The sequence below is a fragment of the Poecile atricapillus genome, chromosome 2 (assembly GCF_030490865.1).
Source record: "Poecile atricapillus isolate bPoeAtr1 chromosome 2, bPoeAtr1.hap1, whole genome shotgun sequence".
In the NCBI taxonomy this organism is placed as follows: Eukaryota; Metazoa; Chordata; class Aves; order Passeriformes; family Paridae; genus Poecile; species Poecile atricapillus.
The window spans coordinates 111,992,388-112,016,984 of NC_081250.1; the positions used below are offsets into that span (position 1 = coordinate 111,992,388).

The 24,597-nt window shown below is 39.5% G+C and overlaps 1 protein-coding gene and 1 long non-coding RNA gene across 2 annotated transcripts in view; one reads left to right on the forward strand and one right to left on the reverse strand.

The window, feature by feature from the left end:
- SPIDR (scaffold protein involved in DNA repair) overlaps positions 1–24,597 on the forward strand; it is a 196,463-nt gene that overhangs the window by 141,567 nt on the left and 30,299 nt on the right. The gene's annotated exons all lie outside the window — the stretch shown is intronic.
- LOC131576150 (uncharacterized) lies at positions 373–2,756 on the reverse strand. Its single transcript, XR_009276930.1, has 4 exons — positions 2,655–2,756; positions 1,457–1,618; positions 1,262–1,359; positions 373–1,058 (listed from the first exon to the last, which is right to left on the reverse strand). It is a non-coding gene; the product is annotated as an uncharacterized LOC131576150 (long non-coding RNA).

Sequence of the window (24,597 nt, forward strand, 5' to 3'; positions counted from 1 at the left end):
ATTGAATGGATGCTGAAGAAGAGGGAGCTTTAAGGAGATATTGGCATTGGAGACCTTGTTGTTATGTTTTGGAAATCCATCATACACAGTACAACTACTACAGTAAAAATAAGACAACAGAAGAAATTAACTGTAGATTTTGTAGATTATCTGCATGGTCTGTTGTTGTTCACCACACACACACACACACACACACACACTTTTTCCATCCATCTGCTGAAATTTGCTAAAAGCATGTGAGCAGTCTCACAAACTGCTGCATAGCTCATGTGCCTAGTGTGATGGGGCATGAACCTGGTTAAGGTTTCTAGACTTTCTGTAGTAATAGGTATATGTGCCTTATGGAAAAAGAGTGAAAAAATATATTATTCATAATGGTGCTATCTACCAGTAACAATTTTTCATTTCTGTTTTTATTTGGAAGTGCTGAGTTAAGATTTCAGATTAGTCTGAATTGATGGTCTCTACTGAGATTAAAGTTACAGTGTCTCTAAACCAATTGTCACTTTATGGTTGAACATGGGAAAACTGTCAAATAGAAATGTTTTATATACCAATGACACACAATGTGCGACCTACTTCCTTTGCCCCCCAATCCCATTTATCAATGACCTCTAACTACCAGTTTCCTTTACCAGTTAAGTCCCATTTTCTCAATCACCCACGTTTAAAATCTAAAACCTCAGATGTTTTGTTCTCAGCAATACTTCTAGTGTGAGTCTCTTCTTGCAATTAGTCAGACTCACAAGTTTTCTTCATCCTTTTGTGAGGAAAAAGTTGGCTGACCAGTCTTTTCCAAGTGAGGAAGGAGGATGGAAGGCAAGATTGGAAAAGCATTTCCATACTGGGCACTTTAGGTCAAGCATGAATGTGCAGAAGGTGTTGAAATCTTGGGAGAAGCTGTAGGCAGTGAGTGAGAGTGATGGTCTTGTTGGGCAGCTTCCCATGGGAGTTGGCAGGATGGTGATTTCTGAAAGATGTGTAGGGTTAATTCTTCTAATGAGTCAGCACTCAACTACTCTCCCAGTCACTGGCTCTCCTGGCTTGCATCTGCTAAACTGTCCAATAGAGAAGTGGGAAAATTAAAAAGAAATCTAAAGCAAGCCCGTTTTATTACTAAAATATGACAATTTTAATTTTCAGCATAATTAGTTCTGAAAATTCAGAACCTTCAACCCATGCTTGTTACTCCCTTCCTCCACGGCCTCAGCAATACAGAAAAATGCAGATAAGCACTGTTTCCTTCTTTGCTGAGGCTTACCTGTGTGCAGAATTCTGGAGGAGATGAATGCCAAATATGTGGGGTGCACATTTAAACTCTGGTAATTTCCCACAGTAAAACTATTTCGTTATGCTCATCTGTAGGAATTGTTGTTTAGCTAGGGATTAGTAACAGAAACTTGTTCAGTGATACCTTGTCCAGTATTTTTTCCCACCAAATGATTTCTTGAATTACCTTTCATCTTCTGCTCTTGGTCTAGGACTGAGTTCTCTGTTCATCTTAGCAGCAGTGCTCAGTGGGTATCACACACTTCCTGACAAACCCCTCTGCTTCTGAGAGATGGGAGAGAGGGAAGACCAGCGGAGTGTACTTGTGGAGAAGGCAGGAATGCCAGTGCTGTAGTGGAGTGGAGCAGAGGGGACGTTTGGGTGGGGTCAGGGTGGCCAGGGGGAAACGTGACCCCATGGGACACTGCTGTGCTGGTAGGGCTGAGCGTATGTGCAGGCACTGAGCAGGAGCACGGAGAACATATGGCTCCTGCTGTTGCTGAACCCCATGCTGCCAAGTCTCCATGGAGGCCTCTAGTGTGGGTTCAGTAGCTTCTGGCAGTCAGGGGCTCTCTGCATTGCTCATTTGTCCTTTGGCTAGAGCTTGCAAAGCACAGCTCCCTCAACAGCTTATCACATGCTCTGCTCCTCTCCCTGAAGCTCTCCAGTAGCACATGCCCTTTCTCCTTTCCCCTACTTTGTGCACTGCTTAGTGTGTGACCTGCTATTTCAGAACACCCTACAGTTTGCTTGGCTTCTTACCGCATGTAAATGCACTCCCTTCCCAAAGAACTAAAAATCTCTTCTTTTTAAGACCTGACAATTAAGGTGATTACAAAATAGCTTGAGGGAGAATTAATTCAAGTTACATCACTGGGACCATGCAATGTCTCAGCAAAGACTAGTTCAGCTCACAGTGGAGTGTGTTTGAAAGCATGTGTAGTGTTTATGAGCTGGAAGCAACCCCTGCCTGTAGGTAGCCTGATATTTTCCACTATGAAAAATTCTTGTGACCTTTTATTTGCAAAGCTGTTTCAACTCCATTGTTTGCTGGAGACGTTTGATGTTCAGAGGGGAATGCCCTCGAGGTGGGAAAATGCCTTGTTTTCTTTGGCAGCAGCCACAGCTGGCTCTACCATGGAAACAGCTGGGGTTGGAAAGGGAGGAGGGGGAGAGAGATAAAGGCTTGACTTTTCTCCTCCAGCCTGAGAGGTTATGCCACCCCAAGCAGGAAATATTTCGAGATGCAGGACAGAGAACTGAAGTAAAGATGTTCCCCAGCCATCCTCCCAAGCAGGGCATAAACCACGCTGTTCCAGCTCCCTCTGTGAGAGCATCACATGAGACTTTCCAGATGTGGGAAGCAACATGTGGGTGGCACTTACCTGTGGCCTGACCCGGGGCTGACAGAATTCTTCTTTCTTACCCAGCAGTGGGACTCAAATGTCCTCTGATTCACCCAGTACCACCAGTCTGCTCAAGCTGTGGGCCTGCTAGTACGAACAGACATTCTTTAACCATATGATGAGAGGCACAGGTGCAAAATGCTGAAAAGAGATGTAATACCAGATTTCTGCAGAATATATATCTGAAAACTGAATGTGTCATCTGTTGATTTCAGAGTACTTAACCTTATCACCTTCAGATTCTAAACAGGAAGGTTTACTAAGTTTTATCTATATCTGCTTTGAATTATAAAAAAAAAAAAGTCCACAAGAATACAATTTAGGATGTGTGTGGGCTCATATATGTATATGTTTATATGAATGAATGATACATATAAACTCTATGTTTACTGTTTCTAGGCCCATGTTTTTTTTCCCAGAGCAGCACAGCCTGTTGCACTTTTGATTTTTTGGATCAGGCTGTTCTTTCCATTTTCTGCTGTTTTATCAGCCATGAATTTCTGTTTTCACAGCACAAACTTGACATCTCTATACTAGTTTGCAGGCAGTATATATTTATTAGTGGACTTTAAAGTCTTACCTTTCTCTGTCTCTCTTCCCTCCTCGGTGTTATACAATAGAAAGAGATGAATATTGCTAAATAGTTACTATTTGTTTGCAGAATTGATGTGGCATGTAAAGCAAATAATTACACATACAAATAGTACTGGTACTCCCAGCTATTTCTCCTGCATACGCACATAAGGGATTTACACACTTGTAAGGTCATATTTTGCTTACATAAACGATCTTATCTTCTTGCACCCTGTGCTGTGTGGTACTCCAAACATTGTGGGGAACATGAAAAATGTCAGTAGTATATACAAATCATTTTGGCATGTGGCATACAGTATAGCCCATTTCCAGAGCATGTGGAATGGGGCAGTACAGTGGTTAGAATTTTATTCAGGAATTTGTGTTTCTTTTGGTTGTTTTACAATTAAAGTAGTTTGTTCACTCAGGGTGAATAAAAGTTTTCTCTGAACAATTAACGTGAGCTGGGCTAAGGAGGTGCTTCTATGAATGGAGCTGAGAAATTAAAAAGAATCCCAAAAAGTAGCACTGGAGGAGGGAAGAGAGTCAAAGAATGATGGGCAATGTGGGTCCACTTTTTAAAGAGTTCTGCTAGAACTGCAACACTGCAGGAGTCACTGACACTCACCCCAGGGTGAGACCAGAAGATGGGCTCGGGACCAGCATCTCTTATTCATCCTGTGGGGAAAATATAGAGAGAACACTCTAGTTCTTGGATCTCAGCCAGGAAAATAAATCCCAGAATGTGTTAATCTGGGGGGAGTGGGAAAGGGAGGATAGGAAAGAGATGTGGGAAAAGAAGAGGAGGAGATGAACATTCATTTTATTTATTGTGGTTGTAAAGGTGTGCCTAGGATTGGTTGATGGGGATTGGATTAGGTGGTAATTGAGTAACAATTAATTAATCAGATAATCATTATTTCTGACCAGATAATGAGGGAGGGTAGGAGAAACAGTGTGTTTAAACAAAGGTGGTTTTAGTTGAGTGCAACTATCTATTACTTAAGGGGGCTGTAGGGAGTGGGCAACTGGACATTGTCATCTTTGTCAAGAAATCCTTCAAGCACCAGTTTAGCCCTTTTTTTCATAGCAGATTGATCCAAGATTAGCCCTGCTTCCTTTTTGTCCCATCATCTACTCTCTTAGAGGTTGCATGCACCTTCATTGCTCAAGTCTGTGGGTTGCTGGGATTTTCCCACTTTAAAAACACATCTTTCCATGTTACTCTCTTAAGTTGATACAAACCACTGGCAAAGAGTAAGTAATTCTCAATAAGTAACTGAACCTTCTCCTGAGTAAAAGAACATTTTAAGCTTCAGTATGTTATGACTGAAGTGGAGATGTGAACCCCATGTGAAGATACTGTTCTCTTACTAAAAAATAACCCAAGAAACAAACTCTTTAACATGTAGGGGTTTTTAAGTCTTGATTGTATTATCAGGGTCCTTTTAGTTTCTTCATATTTTTGCTTCTTGTAATTCTGCTGAAAAATCTTGATGTTACTGATAGAATGACAAAATATGGGAATTGCATTAAGGGAATACTGAAAAAAATCTTGATAATTCAGGTTCTCCTGCTCTAAAGACTTACAGATAGCTTCTTACTTTAAATTAGCATAATATATTAATACTAAACATTTCTGATGGGATTTAAAACTGACCAGTGAATGTTTCAAACAGGTTGAGAAAAATTTGCCATTAGCTTATTGGCATAGTCTTAGGTTGCCTTTATAAAAGAAAGGTTAGGTAAGAAACTGAGGAAATATACTGCCATTTGAATATTTGAAGTAGTGATTCATTTAATGCTTTAAATAAATACAGGATTTTAAACTAGCATGTGTTTATTTAGGTCCAGATTATTATTAATGAGTTGCATGACATTCCAAAAAACCAGGGAACAAAAGACTCCTTATACATAATTTTAAAAGGTGTGGCAATCAGGTAGGATTATCTCTTTTACCATGTCATCATATCTTGATGCCTTGTTAGGGCATTTCACCCTTTTATTGTTTCCTAGAAGAAATATAGTAAGCCACATACAAATAATCTTTTAATTTAAAAAAAATTACTTCATTTGACTATATTTTAGATATATTAAGCAGCAGTTAACATAGTCCTGAAATTTTCAATAAACTGAAGTGGAATGCAGCATTTTATCCCTCATGAGTAAGAAACTGCAATTACTACACCAACTTTTTTTAACAAATACAATTAATGTTTATAGTCACATGACTAATAATACCAGGTGATAAATACTCCAAATTTCACTGAACAGTTAAAGAAGTATGATACTGGTGGCTTTTCAAGAAGGATCAGTTATTTAGCATAGCTCAGTTCCCAGGAAAAAGTAGTTTATTCTCTTCCTGTCAGTCGTGTTTTTCAATTGTTTTGTTCTCTCCTCAAAGGCCAAGCCCTATAACATCTTGATGCATAACTGTGGTGACACATTGTGCTGTGAAACTAATTCTGCTAAATATCTGTTGCCTGTTCCTTTGGAAGGTTAAATCTTTGGTGTATTGTTCCATTGGACATCTGAGAAGCAAAATTTGCTTTATCATTACTGACTTTTCCTTTTCTGGTGTGACACCATTAAGGTGGTACCACAAAGAGAACTCTTTTAGGTGTTTGCATAACATTTCAGGAAAACATATGTCCAAGATTTTTTAATACTGATGGTGCCCCAGATTATTTTTGAGCTACATTGGGGAGTTTATAGGAAATTGCACCAAATACTGGAAGTAATAATAAAACCTTGGCCTTACCACAATAGTGATAAAATTTTGAAAATCAACCTCATCTTTGCATGCTGACTGGAAGAAGCTACCAGGCTGTTCTCAAAGATTTTCCCAGTTAGTGCAAACTCTCTGGACTTTGGTATTGACAATTAGTGAGGGATCAGGAGAGGAACACCTTTCCTAAGAAGCCAGGAGGCACACATAATTTTATAGATACATATTTTATCTATCTATATATAATATATATTTTATAGATACAAGGAAGATGAGGCAACCGTCTGTATTTTCAGTAGCTAAAAAATCACATAATGTTTATAGTGCAGCAGTGGTGTGTGTGCCATTGAATTTTCTCTAGGGAGGAAGAGAGCTTTGGTATTCCAGGTCCATGTAGTCAGGCCAGCATGTTCCAGCTTGTAGAGTTAGAATAAGGTTCAGCTCCCTGTGCACGCTGATCAAAGCACATCTGATACACATTCCTAGGTGTTCCTGTGGATTTCTCAGACTTAGATAAATGAGCTGTAGTGCCAAGGGCTAAAGCCAGCAGAAATTGCAGTGTCCACTCAAGCCTCAGACCCCTCTACGGGATGTCTTCTTTCACTGGGGTGAATAAACTGTGTTTTATATTTGTTTAAAATTCTGAAATCTTCTGCAAGCAGAACATGTTTCGTATTTAGAAAGAAAATATTCAGACATCTTCATCATTCCAAGAGTTCTTTGGAGTAAGAACATTTAAAATATTGTCTCATAAACTGAATTGCAACAAACAGCTCTCAAAGGTTACTGGAGTTCAGTGAGAGGTTTGGGAAGTGACCAGTAGTTATGTATTACATCAGGTGGTGTAATAAGTACCATTATCTTGAAAGTGTTTTCACTTCTTCTGTAATGCTAAATCTAGGTGCTGCTATTACCTCTATATGATGGACTGGACTATTTGGATATCCATTTCACATATGGATATTCCAATCTGAAAAATATATGTAGTAGGAGCTTGTGAATGGTAAATGTCAGAGGGAAGATTGGTCTCTCAATAGTAAAAGCCCCAGGTGCCTGTCAGAAGGGAGCATGGATTCCTCATTTGCTTTGCTGAATTTTGATAGTTAAAGACCACCTTTAGCATTTTGCGCAGGAGTTGTTTTTATTTTTATTTTGCCTGCTACCTTTGTGGAAGGAAATATTTAATATTTTTTTCCCATAAATGTTTACCCGTAGCTCTCCCAAATTAAGAATGTCTCACTCTACAGGAATGTGAACTGAAAACCAAATAAAGCTTGTAGGCTTCACAACACGGTCATTCGTGCCAATGCTCTGGCCTGTACTTAATGATGACCCAGAGTCTGACAGTTTATATCCATTTAGTTCTTTAAAAACAGCAAACATGATTTCTTTTCTTTTTTTCTCCCCATTCCTTTATATCAACAAGAAAATTTGCTGCGTTTTCCACTCTCTCCTTAAATATTTTGGTCATTATGGAAAAAAAAAAATTAATTTTAATTCCTGCAAGTACGAAGTGATAAACCAACGGAAGCAATGTTCGCAACAGTCTAATTTACCAGCTGATCTGCCTCAGTCCAAGAAGAGGAAATACTAAAGTGAATATGTTCATTTGATCATAATATTTTTTCAGTCCAGTGTATTTCAGGAGTTGCAGATGTCACTGAAGGATCTTGAAACAATTTTTTAAATAAAACTGATTTACAAGTAAAATAGAAAATCACTAGAGCAGACTATTAGATGGAATCAAGTTGAATAAATTCAGTAAACTAGATGGAAGGTAAATGAGAAGAAATATGAGTCAGGTGTGTAGTTGGCAGTTGGACACAGATTGAAATTTGAGTTTGAAAGCCTTCACTTTTGAAGACTGTTTTACTTACTCGGTGTTAGTGAACTGATTCTGCTGGGGAAATTAGATTATGTGTTTGTGTGTTTTTGTAGTACAGTCATAAATGCACACTGGCAAACTGAAAAGACTAAATGGACTTTAAATTATGCAAAAAAGTAAGCTTTTTATAGGGTTTTAAACATGTTTTCCATTAGACTGGCTTTCAGTGATTTTGAAATGTTTCTGCTGGTCCTGCTAGGTTAAGCTTAACATTTTAAAACGTGCCTGTCTCTTCTGCAGTTTTAAAATTAAAATGCAGTATTGTTTCTAATGTTACATTGTGTACTATCATTTGTGTAAATATTTTGTGTAAAAATTATTTTTACAAGTGTTATTCTTGCAAGAATTACAATCCCCCAATCTATGGGGATTCAGACCAGTATTTCCATCAAAACCAAGCCAAAAGACAAATGCTTGAGGCAGAAGGATTGTGATGGACCTTCAACCAGTGGCAGAAAGCCCATTTGTTTTTATGCTTCATCTTGGGCGTGACAAAGCTGTGATCTTTCATTGGGAAATCCATGCTAAATTATTCTCTCTCTCTAATCTGCTTTGAAATTAATCTGACTCCATGTCTATCTTCCCAGATTTCCTCACCCCAGTGAGCTGTCTTTTTGCCACTACATGCCAGGATGCCCATTCAAATGAGCTGGGAAAGCTGTTTGTGATGCCAAAAAAACCCAGAATCATAAAATGGTTTGGATTGAAGGGACCTTTAAAGGCCATCTAGTCCAACCACCTGACTTGGCCAAGGACATACTCAACTAGAAAAGGTTTTTCAGAACCTCATCCACTGACCTGGAATTTTTCCAGGGATGTGGCATCTACCACTTGTATGGAAACCTTGTTGCGTGTTTCACCACCCTCATTGTAAAAAAAATAAATTCTTCCATATATCTAGTCTGAACCTACCCTCATAATTTAAAACCATTACCCCTTTTCCTATCACAACAAAACAAATTGAAAAATTTGGCCCCATCTTTCTTATAAGCCCCCTATAAATATTAAAAGGCAATAAGGTCTTCCCAGAGCCTTCTCTTCCCCAGGCTGATCAATCCCAATTGTGTCAGCAGCCTGTGTTCACAGGAGAGGTGCTCCAGCCTTCTGGTAATTTTTGTAGCCCTCCGATGGAGCTGCTCCAACACGTCCCATGCCTTTTCTGGGCTGAAAACTCCAGATTTGGATATAGTACTGCAGGTAAATAACTTCATTTTTGCACCTTAAATTTGTTTGTTTAGGCAGATCCATTCCCTGATCAGATTTATTGTGCTGTCTCAATTTGGTTTTGCCATCACAGCTATGAGGGAGGAGAGGAGACACCTTAAAACTGTGGAATCAGTGGTCAAAAAACCTTCATCTGATTTCTCTGCTTTCTGACATTAAACTGGTTTTTAATTTGTGGCTCCTAAATCTGTGGAATTTTGAGTTTGTGGCTACCCCCTGGAAAACAGTGATTTCAAGTCTGAAAGTTCAGTATGTATGTGTATATTTCTTTCTCCTTCCATGGATGTGTATATGCATCTACATTTGTATTAGGAAAAATGTTTAGTTTAAAATTTCACTGTTCTTGTACCTCATGAAAAACACACAATTTTATGATTTTTCAGAAAAATCTTTCAGTGCACATAATTTCAAGTTGCAGAAGACAAAAATGATTTTGAAATCTAGAGAGCACTCAAATGCATGCCATGAGAAGTTGGATATTTTCTTAGCTGAATCTGGTCATTAAAAAGTTTAGTTTGTGGGAAAGTGTAGGTGGAGATGTTAATATTTCTTTCATTACTCAACTAGAAATTTGAAAACAATGTAAAAAATTTCCTGTGTCCTGAGAGTGCCTAGGTTAAATTTCAATCTTTTAATACAACAGTCTTACACAAAGCAAGTTGAACATGGAAGTTCATACAGAGAAAATATTCTGACCCTGAACATTTCAAAGTCTGATTTCTGTTTTCTTTGAGCAGTTTTTCTTAGATTAATGCAGCCTGAAGAGATCAGAGATAGTAGATGTTGTTCTTTCTTTTCATATAGCTTTCTTCTTCATACTGCAAACTGACCTCATCACAGATCATTGTAATTTGATTGGATTAAACTGAGGTGTTGGGAAGGAGTTGGAAAGACAAAGGAAGAGCATTCCTTGGCTTCTCCTTTTGTCAGGGTTGTATTTCCAGGAAAACTTCAAAGATCTGTTGAGGTGCAAAGCTTGTGTGAAAGTTTCTTACTCTACATGAAAATGCTGCTGCTGTGTGAAAAATAATAGTCTTGCTTTCTGGGAGCATCACTTTGTGTGCAGCTGTCATAAGATTCCAAGCTATTTTTATGTGTTGTGTAAATATCTGGTATTTTATTTCTGCCCAGTGTAGGCTTCAGATAACTTACCTTGAAAATACAAACGATTTAACTGTTTTTCAATTTAATGCTACTCAAATCAACCTGCATATAAGAAAATTAGGAAGCATTTAATATCCAAAAGATGCGTTCTCCTCTTATTCCATTTCACCCACTGTGTTCTGAAATGGTGCAACCCATTCTGCAACTGCAAATCCCAAAAGTTTGAACCGCTTCTTAACTCCTAAGTAGTGGTCACAGTTAGGCAATATTTTCTGGCAGTTTTAATAAATGGAGTCAATAGAAGAAGAGGATCATTGTGGTAATTATCATAATATAGCAGTTATAACAGTAGTTTCCATTTGTGTGTTTCTAAAGCTGAATAAATAACACCTTGTAGGTGCTGTTGAAGCAGACAAATTGTCCCTGTTGTTCTTCAGGCAGGCAAAAATGCAGGTGGTGAGGTCGGTGCTTTTCCCAAGAGTGTGTCCTTCCAGGCCAGCACCAGCACCCTCTATCCAGTTGTTGTAGTAGTTGTTTGGAAATGATGAGTTGTTCCTATGACCTCATTTTGGAATAACTTCAGTGTTTCCCTCTGGCACCTGGTGGCTGCTTGCTTTCTTACTAAGGTTTATAAGCATTGACACTAGAGATGTTACCCGGAGTTCCCAAGACAAAGCTGCATCCATGCCTTGAGATTTCTGTTCCTCTATTGTTGACTTGTGCATGTGAAACAGAAAGAACTTATGTTCATTTTTTTTGCTACCCTGTTCACCGTAATCTTTTGTTAACTGGTCTTTTTCAGCTGGAAAACACTATTGCCTACTAAGGAACTGTAACTGACTTCTACAAAACATTCTTGCCACTTCATCAGTTGAATGTTGTTCACATAGCTGTATTTACAAAGTTGGTTGATCCCAGCTCCTACCACTTAATAATCACAATTTAATAATAATTCAAAATTGTAATATAAAATGTACAAAGAATACACGGTTTATATAAGGATTTTAATACATTAACACACCAGCTATAGGATTAAAGCTAGTGTCCACATGTGGAATGAAAAAATGAGGAATACTGGGAATCTTTCACTGATACCTTATATTGAAATTTGGGTTCAGCAGATATACAGAGGTCAGTATATGCAATAGTGAACAGCATGTATAGTACAGTAGATTGGGGAGAAGGGGGAAATGAATGGGGAAAGACAGAGTTATGAATTCAGATTAAACCACTGTGGGATGAAATTAAACGTGCTTTTGGTGTTTCATCCCAAATCAGATGATACCACATATATTTGTCCTATGAGAACATAAATTTTTGTGTGTGCTGTAGATAAATAACTTTTTGGTCAAGAAAGGAATATTTGTGGTGAGTTAAACTTCCATACAAATTGAAAAAAATTCAAAATCTAGTTCTGTGTGTAGAACATTTTTTATTTTGTGGGATTGCCATTAAAGGAACCTATTAACCAGCTTAAAAAGACCAGTGAAATAGGGTTCATGCCAGTTGCAATTTTGAAATTAAAATTAGTGATAATGATACATCCCCATCGGGTTAGGCACAAGTTGTAGATCTCTTTTCTACAAGAAAATTCTCATAAGTGTTTCTCCCCCTTTTCACTGGAAATGCATATTAACTGCTTCTGGAAACCATAGGTGCAGTTACACTGTAAAATCAGATCCTGCAGCTGCTGTTGGGAGTCAGCACTGCCTCAAACCTAGCAGAATCCAGGTAAGAAAAAGTAGTGAAGGAGGTTGGAATAAGACCCTTTTCTTCATGATCCTCACTGGGCTTCTCCACTGGCTTCCCTCAAATACCAAGTGGTTTCCAGGCAGGCTGCTGTTCCCATACCCAGTCCAGTACCTTTGTTTCAGGTGCTTATAAAGGCAGAATGCAGTTCTCATGTTACCTTGTTCAGGATCAGGGCCAGAACCCCACTCTGGTAGCCCCCCAGGAGGACAGCTATAGCCATGTTCAGTCTCCAGGAATGGCACCAGCAGTATCAATCTTTTGGGTTTTCTGTAAAGAACTCAGGCTTTTTTTTGGGTTTTCTTCCTAAGGATAAAGATTACCGTTTTTCCCCACTAGGTTTCTACTTCTCCTGAGCTTTAACAGACTTGATTTAACTATCAGGAAGAGATGTAAACTCAGAAATTTTGCTCTTATTTTGTGTAAGTTCCAAAATTTAAAATTAGCATGCAAGAGAGGCTTGCAGCTTTTTTACAGCTTTCCCTAGAGCTTTTATTCTGCTTAAAAGTTTTGTGTTGTCAGGGTTTAACCCCAGATGGCAACTTAGCCACTCACTCCATCCCTCAACAGTGGGATGGGAGAGAGAATTGGAAAAGTGAGAAAACTCATGGTTTGAGATGAAAACACTTTAGCAGGTAGAGCAAAAGCTGCTCATGCAAGCAAAGGAAAACTGGGAATACATTCACCCCTTCCCATTGGCAGGCAGTTGTTCAACCATCACCAGGAAAATTTGGCTTCATCATGGGTAATGGTGACTTGGGAGGACAAATGCCACCATTCTGAGTGTTCTCCCCTCCTTCTTCTTCTTAGGATGATGCCATATAATCTGGGACATTCCTTTGGTCAGTTGGGGTCATCTATCCCCTCCCAGCTCCTTGTGCACCCCCAGCCTCCTCAGCAGTGGGGTGGGGTGAGGAGCAGAAAAGGCCTTGACTGTGCAAGCCCTGCTCATCAATACTGAAACATCCCTGTGTTATCAACACTGTTTCCAGCACAAATCCAAGCCACAGACCCATACCAGCTACTCTGAATAAAATTAACTTTATCCGAGCCAAACCCAGTACATATGTTCAAATGTGTTTCTACAGCTATTGTTAGAGAAGAAGGGGAAATAAATCTTTATATTACCATTCTGTCCCTCACTGTTCAACATTGCTTCTACTCACAGGCATACTGGATAATTATTCTTTGGTGTGCTAAATAAATACGTTTTGTCAAAACAAAGCCTTGAAAGTCAATGAATAGTTACTGCATTAGAGGTTTGAAAAATATTTCTAGGAAAAATGGTTGGGAATTTTTCAAAGAAATAATTTTCTGTCAGATCAACTTGTAAAATAATGGAAACTTCTTATGAAAAGCTTGTACAAGCAAATGAAAAGTTGTGAAATTGCTGAAATGCTATGTTTTGAAACAATGCCATTTTCCTACTCTGAAACCACTTGTTTAGAAATTCCACTTTGGTTAGGTTTTTTTGCTTAGTTTTTTTAAAAATTGGTAAAGCAGAATGCTTAAATTGATCCAAGTGGGATTCACTTACAATGTTTTCAATTGTTGTGTTCTTGTCTTGTTGATATTTTCACACTTCTTGCAGCAGTGAAGTTTAGGAAACGTTTTAAAAGTGGGTGATCAGAAAGCACATTTTTTAAAAATGTAGGCGTTTTGTTTCCTGGTTTTGATAATTTTGTTTGAAGCATTTTTGTTTTAGCATATTTAGATATTTAAATTTAGGGCCTTTTTGTGCTTCACCTTAGGAGTACATGAGTTACGTAGTGTCACAGTGATCCAAAACCACATTTCTCACATTACCGGGCAGTGGAGAGAGAGAACACCATGGACAGCGTGTCCCGTGACAACAGGCAATGCATGAAAATACGGCCTTGTGTTTATTTAAATGTTGTCATTTTGATATGCTGGTGGCTCTCTGCATCCTATAATCACATGTGCAGTAGGAAGGAACCCTCTTAAAGCAACCTTCAGACCTCCCTCTGATAGTCCTGAATGCTCTGGCTCTGAGAAGCCAGGCCAGGGGGAGCAGCCTCACCGCCTGATCTGACACCCTTCTGCACAAAGAGATCCTACTCAAGTGGAGAGCTTGAAAGGAAAAAATGCAACTGCTAAGTTGCTGACAGTACTCAGAAAATACAAATACCAACACTTATTGCCTGTGGTTTAGAAGGGTAAGCAGCAGGGACTGATGATTAAACGGCTACACCAAAGCTTTGATCTGCTTTTGTGACACTGATGCCCCAGTGAAGATCAGGGCGTGGTGTACCCTGATCTCAGGTGCTCTGCCGGCACAGAGAAGTCCCTGTCCTAATGTTTCCTCAGTGCAGTACCCTGAAGACTTAATTAGAGGAGGAATGTGTGACAGGAAAAAGAGGACAAGACAGCAAATGTGACAATGCAGAACAGTATCAACAGGAAACTGCATGTTTTAGAGACAAAAGTTATCTTGTTATCTTGGCTGTGATGTATCTCCCGCTGGCCTGCAATGGGTGACAGCTCAGGAAAATCCAAACGTTTAGCAGTGTCTGTCCCTTCAAGTCTGTGCTGAATCACATCAGAGGCTGTAACACCACCAGCGTGGTGGTAGGAGAACAATGTGTTATTGTTAGTATTGTTGGATAAGACACAAACCCAGAATCTTAACCACAGAATATTAAATCACCTCTTTTGGCATGAATAGATAGGTTTACTAAGGGCCCTAATCCAGTTCTAATTTACGTTATTATCTTTTGTGCCTCTAAACACTTCCTGTAGTTTTGATTATATTTGGTCCTGTTTTCTTCTTTTCCTTGAATATAAATGATGAGAACAAACCATGCTGCACTGATATCTGAACAGGTTCTTATTTTCAGGACTGTGTTTTTTTGCATCGGAAGCGAAAAAAGGAATCAAATTTACCATGCACAATGTAGTTTCTTAGTATTTGATCAGGACTATTATATCAAATCCAGTGTAATTACTGATTATGCCATTACAATTAAATAGTATTCCACATGCATGAGATATAAAATGTAGACTATCATCTGTATAAGGTGATTGAGATTAAGATGCTCTAGCAGAGACTTTTTATTTTAGGACACTTCCCATTAGCCCACATAGTATTTGAAATCTTACACATCTGAAGATAACCAAAGTGCTGAAAGTGAGCGGTTCTCTTTTGTTTTAGGATTACCCAATTAAATGCCACCCAAAAACAATCAAACAAAAAAACCTCCAAACAGACAAACAAAAATGAGAGAATATGGCAAATTTAAGATTCTTTTTATGTATTTGGTGTTGTATTCCAAGTTTGATTCTGCTAAAAAATATTTCTTGAAATTACAACAAAATTTATGTGTGGTGCTTATAAAATTGCTTCAGTGTTTGATCCTTGATTGGTGTTCAATTTAGACGGTTTAAAAGAGAAGCATGGAATTTGCATGAATGATTAAATGAAATCAAGATGAAGGAATGTGGCTGGTGCTGCCCACATATTTTCTCTGCCTGTTATACAGCATGAAATAAAGTTCATTGAAATCAGTGGAATGAGTGAACTTTAGATAATGGCCCAAACCCACTGCTTATTTAAAAATAATTTATAAAGCTTTGCTTGACCTGTGACAGAAAATGGGATTTCTCATTTTGCAAAGTTCAAATAAAAGCTTAAAATGGCAAATAAACTTAGGTTTTCATTTTCAAGTTGTAAGAACTGCTGCCATCTGCACCTCTCTTTCAGCAGGGCTTGTTGTGTCCATAATTTCTTATTGTAAAAAATCCCAGTGTATATGGGGAAGTGCTCCTTCAGAAAATGTTACCACAGATTGGCAATTCCCCCCCATCCCTAAGAGAGATATGGAGAACAGCAAGGTGTAAGAAAGGAAGTGGAAAAGAGGTGATACCAGAGAATATTTCCTCCTTGTCTTTGTCTTCTTCACCTTCCACATTTTCTTCCTGCTGTTGTGTCACTCCTATGGATCTGCAGTTGATTCACCTCTCATCTGCATTCCTCTTGGATGATCCATTCCCTCCTGAAGGAATGTGTGATGGTGGTCAGCCACCACGGGGTTAAACATGAGGGTCTTTTTTGTACATGGGTTACAACTGCACCCTAATGGATTTAGGTTTATTGCTTTCTTCTTATTGCTCTATGCCGAGAGTTTCCCAAAAAAAGTAGAGGCAGTAAGACCACTACATTCTTCTCTAGCTTCCCAAGAGAGAGGTTTCACCAAAGTCTGTTTCCTCTTCCCTGCAGTTCTGCAGCCAGTGCCCACCCTGCTCAGAGCTGCAGCACCTTGGTGCAAGTTGGATCCTTCATAGATAGGGCTGTGGACTGTCTGTCAATTTGGGGCGAAATTTGGCAGGCCAAACCCGCAGTCATGAGGGGACAACCATGCTTTTCTTGTGCAGGTGCAAAGGGTGGGGGTCAAATGACAGGGTGCACCTGGAGCAAGATGAAGTGCTCAGCAGCAGTCCTGTCCTAGCAATACTGGCTCTTCCAGTCTTCCCTGGAGGCACTCTGGCTCTTCCAGTCTTAGCTGGAGGCCATGGTGGGATAAGTGGTGGACTGGGGGAATGGTCCTTAGGCTGCTCCTCTGGGGCTCTGGCTGCGGATGCTGATAGCTCCCTCCCGAGCCTGCCTCCCTTCTGCAATGAGAAATAGCTCTGCTTCTTCCTGCTCTGTCACATTAGAGCTCACCAGAGTAAATTCAGCAACTGCTGCAAAAGATTTAAAAATAAATGCAAACTAAATTAGGATCTCTAAGATAAAAACAAAACAAAACCCAGGAAAAATATAAAAATTTTGCATGTAAAATATTTTTTAAAAAATCTGAAAATCAGACTTTCACTCACATGAATTTACATTTTTGCACTTCATGACATCATTTGCACAGAAAATATAGGATCTCAGAGCTTGCAAAATGAGTAAAAATAAAACAGAGAAATATTTTTCTTATCCTCTTACAGTTTTTCAAATCATGTATTTTTTTGATTATAAATAGCTAAATCAACAAACTTTACTGACCAGGGATGTTAAGCACACTTTCGTTGTTGACTTTTGGAACTATTTAAACTCCTGAGTGCTAAAAATTAAAATTCCCTCTGGGAAAGCTTGTAGCTTTCAGTGGTCTTTGTTGAAGTCCCCAATAAGAAGTAGTTAATAGACTGTGGTGACTCCAGCAAAACAACATAATCAATTCCATCTGCTTTTCTGATTAATCACCCTTATTATTGGAAGTCAGGGACACTGTGAATTTGCACAGTAAGCATATATTTTGAAAAGGAGGATAACAGTTTGTTACCTTAGTTGCAGTCAATTAATCTGACTCCTCTTTTTTCCCCTCTCAGAGAAAACCTGAGGCCAGCCACCCCCCTGCTCAGTAGCTGATCTCTACTCCCCAGGCACCCTGTGCTCCAGTGGCAAGGACAATAAATACCCTGATTTTTTTTTTTCTGGTTTACCAGTTTTGCTTGTTCTTTTCAGAAACGGAATAGTTAAAAGGAATGAATAGAACATTCTGTTTGGGACTTCAGTTTTCCAAAATAAAATATGTAAGTGAGGGAAAGGTTTCATTCAGTTTTGGCATCGCTTTGTTAAGTCAGTTTAAGCCAAGAAAGATTGTTATTCCACACTGTTTGCTGATAGTAGAAAGTTTACATATCAAACTGGTTTTTTTTTTCTGGGGGAGAGAAAAAAATCTGTATGAATTTAGGGGACTGATCTCTTATTTGCTTTGCAGAAGAGATTGTTCTGTTAACAACTCATCAAGAAAGAAAAAAAAAAAAAAGATAAACAGGATTAACTGTTTACTTTAAGTGAGCTGAAGTCGGGTTGTTTTTCCGAAGAAGAACACAATGTACTGTTGTATCTGGTTTCCAGAGTGGTGTTTATCATAATTCCTCCTGCAGTGGTTGGTAGAGTGCTGGGAAGGCTCTCCGCCCACTCGCAGCTCGCTCCCTTTCCCTCTCCCATTGAGGCCTCCGGCCAGGACTGCGAGATGCAGAGGGCTGTCCTGTGTGATCTTTACTGCCTGACATGAGCTGACATTGACCGAGAATAAAATAACAGGGGCCGTTTCCTAGAACTCTCAGAGGACTGCTGAGAACTGCTACCATAACTCTTGTAAACACACGGTGCGCACACACAAACACGCTCCCTCTCCCTCATTTAGAAACACACCTAGGACAGGCAGCCACTGACACGGAGCACAGGAAAACAGCGTGAGTGGAAAACACAACCGGCAGGCCCTGCGAGAAAGCGGAAAATTGCCTTTCTGCTGGGTAGGGAGCCCTGGCAAGATTGCACTTCTGCTTTTCTTCTTGGCTCTTTGCTCTGCCCTTGATTTTTGATGAATGTTATACTTTTCTGCTAGTTCAGTGGGATGATGTGGCACTGACACAGCAGTGTGTTATTGAATACAGCCACAGCTGTGTAAGAAATCCTGCAGGGTTGCTATGTTTCATTTACCTTCCACATGCCATAGGAAGTGCATGAGCAGTGCTATACTACCAAGAATACGATTTAGGATGATCTCTGCCTGCTGAAATGGGTAGGGGGTTTTTAAATACTCACTGCATGTTAATTTTTTGTTTTAAAATAAAATATTCCAGGATCCCATTCATGGTTCTCTGTGGTTCAGAAGTAAATCTGTATAATCCACAAACAATAGTCTTGAAAGATAAGGGACCCTGGTACCACTGGTAGTGTTCTTACTTCATTCCAGATGCTGTATAGCCCTCACTGTGGGTTTTGCAGGGCAAGCCGAGAGTTCTCTAAGTCTTGCAGGGTGAAAGAAATTAGTTGATACTGCAAGGAAGCCCCTCCTCTCTAGATACACACATACATATATATAGCCTCCTCCCCTAACTCCAGTGGGATCTAGCACACATAATAGGCTTTGTGGACCAGCCCTCCCAGATACAATCGTGTTATTCAGCTATTGCTTTCAGATCACCCTTTGAAGACAGGACTTTTATTCTGATTTTTACGTATAAGGAACTGAGGCGTGGAGGAAACATAGCGCAGCAAAGATGATGTGAAACACTGCCAGAACCAGCAACTGAATGCTGATTTTCTTGGAAAGGAGGGTGCTGAGCACCTTGCGAGAAAAGATCTTTTTGGCAGCACCCCACCAACTGTTGGAATTCATGGATGCCAAAACAATAATTACAAAGTCTTGAGATTAAAAAAATAAACAAAGAACCCCTCCTCAGATTCATAGATAAGTACTTGAAATGACTGGGTGGTAATTACATGTTATATTTGGAACATAATTTTTCTATTGGACATCATCCATAAGAAAGACTTGCAGTTTTCAACTGAGCCTGTGAGTTTCTTAAATATACATTTTTACTCTTGATTAGCAAATCGTGACATGCAGGAAAATAATATTTTCTCTGAATTGTATACTGAAATAACCAAGCGGTTGTGATGGGGTTCCATGCTGAAGTAATGGTACACTGAAGTACCTGAAGAGTGTGTGCCTCATTATTTTTCTTACCAACTACAATTAACAGCACAGTGAATGAAGCAAGCTGGTGTGATCTGATGTGCTTGCTTTTTTGTTACCACTCAAAATTGGCTTTATTTACATAACAATCTGTATGGAATGGGTCATAGCAGAAGGACCATAAATTATGTCTCATGGGACATTGAGATGCCAGGGGGATCTGGACAGGGGAAGGCCTTACTGTTCCATTATGGCCTAGCCCTTACATAAACTTTTAGGGAATACTTAGGAAGTTATTTTTCCTTAACTCTCTGTGTCTTCCAAATGAGCTATCACTATTAAAATTGGCTTACATGGCATAATTACTTTGGATTTAAACTATGAATGTAGAACAACTTCAGTATTCATTTTTGAGTCTGACATAAGCAAAGCTATCCATGATACTGAAAATATTTTCAAATGCAACTCTAACTGTTTGAAATTACAGCTTAGGTTCTATATCGTGTTTGAGTAGATGTCAGGAATGTCTTTTTATGGTTTTAAATGTTTTGTTTACTTTTGAGAGGAATTCCATGTACAAATAAAACACACAGATCAGCAGTTTCATTCAAAAGTGCACTTAGAGACAGTGTCAGATGGAGAGTTTAAAAAGTTCATGTGGTGTCACGTGAAAACTTCGTATAAGAAATGCTTTTTGCAGAAAAATTGTCACATGTGAAGCTGTGGTTGTCATGGCAAGTACAAAAAGCTGGCTTTCATGCTACACCAATTCCTGACGAGTTGTACGTAGCTCCCACCAGGCAGGTGGTGTTCCATGTTTTGAGTGGGAACGTTTGCAGTGCTCTGCAGCCCTGTTCTCTACCAGCACATTCTGCATTAAAAAGGTAGCTCTGCTGACACGCTTGGCTCATACAGGTCTCTTCCTACGCACAAAAACTGTTTCCCACAGAAGTGCTGCTTCTTCAGGCCACGGGCAGAAAATAGTAGGTGGAAGGATTAACATGAATGAAGAAATGGAAAAAGCAATCAGCAGGCAGGGAATCATGAAAGACCTTGTGGAAGTGGTATTTGATTTTCCAGTTTGTGTTGAACTATGTGATGATTCAAGGAAGTGAATAAAAATAAGCAACAGTTATCTTACAACCACTCTCACTCAACTTTTTAACATGTGTATAAAACCTGTAATGAAAAGCAAGGAAAATCCAAAATAAGGGACTTGGTATAGTTATTGTGGTATTTGCAAGTGTGTTACAGAAATCCTCTGTTAGGAGGTGTCTGCAAAAACAAAAGTTTCCTTTCCTGAGACCAGAGAGGCCTCTGCTACATATTTTCTATTTGAGATGCTGAGATAATAAGACTAGGTAATTTCCCAGGTGGTACTCCTATCACATGTGCAGTTCCCACCAATACTTCTGCCAGGTCCAGCACTCCAGAACTGCCTTTTTCTTTCTTTCCTTCTGAGCCTTTCCACAGTTGTCAAATAAAAATATACATGACAACAAACTGTACTTTTCAGTGATTTTAAACCTACATTATTCAAAGCAAATTATCGCTGTTTTGTTCATGTCAGTGGTTCAAACCAGAGCATCAGGCTGGGCGCTAGAAATGTCTGTACTTGGACCAGAATTTTTCTTCCAGCTTGACATTCCTCTTATAAACTGGAAAGGATGGTGCTTGTGTTTTCTTCTGTACCTGTGTGCCTCTGCAACCTATGCAGAGAAGGAGATAGTTACAGTCATCATTAATTTGTATTTGTAACATTCATTCCATAATGGTGTTCTGTAGAGCTTCAGTTACTTTTTATTGACAAGCAAACTGTATGGATTTTAAGCAGAAAACTCTAAATCTTGTATCTCCCCAAAGAAGGCTGCAGTGGGTACATTCTTTTCAAAAAGGAGCATGAAGGAACTTACTGCATGTTTTTAATAGAGGAATCCTGCTAGTGTTAAAAGGGGGAAGATGGGCAGTTTGTCCCTGTGCTCTGAGTTTGATTTTTCAGTTACTGTATGGGTATGGTGAATGCAAGGAGTTCATAAGGTAGGGATAAATTAAACCCAGGTAGGGTGGTGTCCTGCAGGTTGCAATTTGAATCTGAGCCATATTAGCAGGAGTTAATCAGCTCCACCTTGAGACTTGACCAGACAAGTTGCTGAATTGGAGTTGTGTAGGTAGTGTTGTGCCTCTGGTGATGAAGGGAGAGGGGGTTTTGTTTGTGTGTGTTTATGTACGTGTGCTTTATGCCTCTGCTAGGACCGCACCTCACAGAGATAAGAAGTCCTCCTGACAAACAAAGCAGCAGCAGCTGTCTCATGGATGGTTAAGATAAAGAATGAGCAAATATCAGAGCTAATACAAGTCAATTAGTTTTCAGGCATTTTCCCATTCCCCCCTTTCACTCCTTTCCAAAGAAAGAGCAATAATGAAGTCTGTGCAGAGTGCTGCAAAGGTGGTGGGGTTTGCCTGGCTGTCCTGTCCTTTGTGCTTTACTGCACAGCTTAGCTGTGCATGGAGGAGAGCTGCCCTGGGCCACACAGTTGTCCTCCGACCCAAGGCTAAAACAATTACTTCTTGGTTAAGATCTGCTCATGACAAATTTCTGCTGTTTGTTTTCCCAAGACTCAGTGTCTGTGTAATCAGTCTGTTCTGGCCTCCCTGCACTGTCATCTCCTCTGCAGGCAGATCTTCCTTTTCTTATTCTTTTCCACTAGCTGCTGAGGAGGCTGGAGGGGACCAAAAATGGAGAAGGTTTTCATTGCCCTTACCTCTCCAGAAAGTCAACTGCTTGATAAAAGGCAGCAGCATGGAGAGAGATGATTTTTCATGCATAAAAACATATTAGTAAAAGAAGGGCTTACCCTTTACCCATGAAGAGTGACTAACTGGGAGAAGGGCATGGCATTAATCCTGTAATCCTCTCCAGATTTCTAGTGGGAGACATTTTGTCCTAAAGATCAGCACAGTCATAGAAATAATGCACAGTAATCAGCCTCATCTTCCTCCAGCCCCCATCCTTGCTTCTGGCTATTAGCAAATTAGCAAAATCTTCCCAAGCTTTTGCATGAGACTTTCTGTGTCATTGCATTAAAAAAAAAAAAAAGCTAAACTCTGCCTCATGTCTTATCATTCCCTATCTTTGCCCCCTTTGCTATTACCAATGTGTCATCCTTCACCTTTTCCTTAGTCTGCATCTCCAGCATTTGTTCCTCTACTGACTTTCCTGCTACTTCTCTCTCCAGGAGTGAATTCTCTGCTATTTTACATGAGACATTTCAGTTTCCCATATTTTAAGTTGAGGGTCTTACACAGGGTTACGTCCTGTTGTCCCAAAAATAAAGATGGCCTTTATTTCCTCCTGCACAAGCAGCACTGATTAAATTGAAGATGTTGCCTGTCATTTTTTTCCAACAGTTCAGTACTGTGCATGCTGACAAGGCTTTGGTAAAGGTACGTTTAACCTTATTAACTGATACAAATCCACATTTTATGAAAAAAAGGCATTTCCTATAGATGTGCACGAAACATAAATGCTGGATTCCTGGGGGCAGATACTCATTTTGGCTTTGCAGCTTTTTTCATAATTTTGATGTGGGTTTTCATAGTGGTAGTGAGGTTCAAAGGGGGGAAAAAAAGTAATGGGACAAGCTGTTTGCTTTAATCACAGTTAGACTGCCTGCTAAAAGTTAATTTGTGAGAACATTTGCTGTAACATGAGAGCAACACTGCAACATGGGAAAATAACCCAAATGCACTGTTCTTGGAATAAAGTGAAATCAAGGGAAAAAAGAAGGAAGTTAAGGTCATGAATCAATAGGCTCTGAATGCAGCCGCTACTGTCAGTGATGCTGACAGCATGTACAAAATCCATAGAACAGAACCAGTTCCAAAGAACAGGAGTGTAGTTCTCCAAGTGCATTGCTGAGTCTCTTGTGGGATACAGCTGATTTCATGATAGTCATTAAGTGGAAAAATCAGTTGTCCCTCAAACACCTATAGCACTACAAGGTTTTGCCATCATGCATTGATACTGTTTTAAAGGCATGGTGAAGCAGGGAGAATGTGTTTGTGGACTTCTCTTCATGGTGTTGATCTGGGATATTTCTCTCTTAGACTGAAATTTGGCATCTGAAGGGTTATTAATGAATTTCTGACTTCCAAGTGAGTGAATACACACATTTTATTTTAAATGCATGTTGCAGAGAAACTATGACTACCTTTTGGACACTGTTAAAAGCCAGTGTGGTAAATATAGTGTCTGTCTGCTCTTGTGTACAAACCTGACAGAGCAAAGGAACTTGGAATCTGCTGCTCTGTATTCCTTCATGATGCCAACAATCATGAATGTATTCCCAGTGTGAATGGGAACACTGCTGGTAGAAGCCTCAAACAACAGGGTTCTTCTCTGCCCTGAGCATGGTCATAAGATGACTGTTCTCCTATCATATGACCTGAGATTCCTGTATGTGCTGCATACACTGGACAGCTGGAGTGTGAGCTTCAAAGAAAATACATCCTTGCCTAGAAGCAGTACTCCATGCAAGTAGGAGTTTACAGAGTTGATTATCAAGGAACTCAGAAGATGCTGCTGATGATGATGATTTGGCTACAGTATTTTTTGGTCAGATCAGTTTCCTGTCCTAGCCATTTATGTGCCACCACAAAGGAATGGAAATCTGTGGCCAGGGATGCAGGGAGTTGAGATTCCCATGTTTGACAGAAACCATCTCTTTGCTTGACTTAAAAGGACTTGGAAAATGCTCTTTTAGTGACTGATGTCTTCAGCACCAACCAAGCTAGTTTTATTTGGGCAATTAACATGTCCCAGAGGACTTAATATGACCCTGGTGCCAGCTAGTCTGAGACTTACTTGTGTTCAGTTATGTCTCACTAAAGATATGAGAAATTCCAGTGATCAGTTAAGAGACTGCTGAACTGATCTGATCTGAGACACTAACTCAGTTGGCCCTTCTTGCTCCAAGATATGGAGGGCTAATTTTTCACAATTAACAGTCAACAATTTGTTAACATAGGCAAAACTTTGTTTTTCCGGTTCCCCTCAATCTGATTTTCAGAAATGTTCAGAGAATATGAACTCTGGTTTTCCAAACATAACAATATCATGGGGAATTTCAGTCAAATCAGTTAAAGCTCAGGGGAGTTCTTAACTGATTGTAAAGTCCTAACATGGAAAGCGGCAGGCAAACCTAGTTCTTCTAGTTTGTTTTGGGG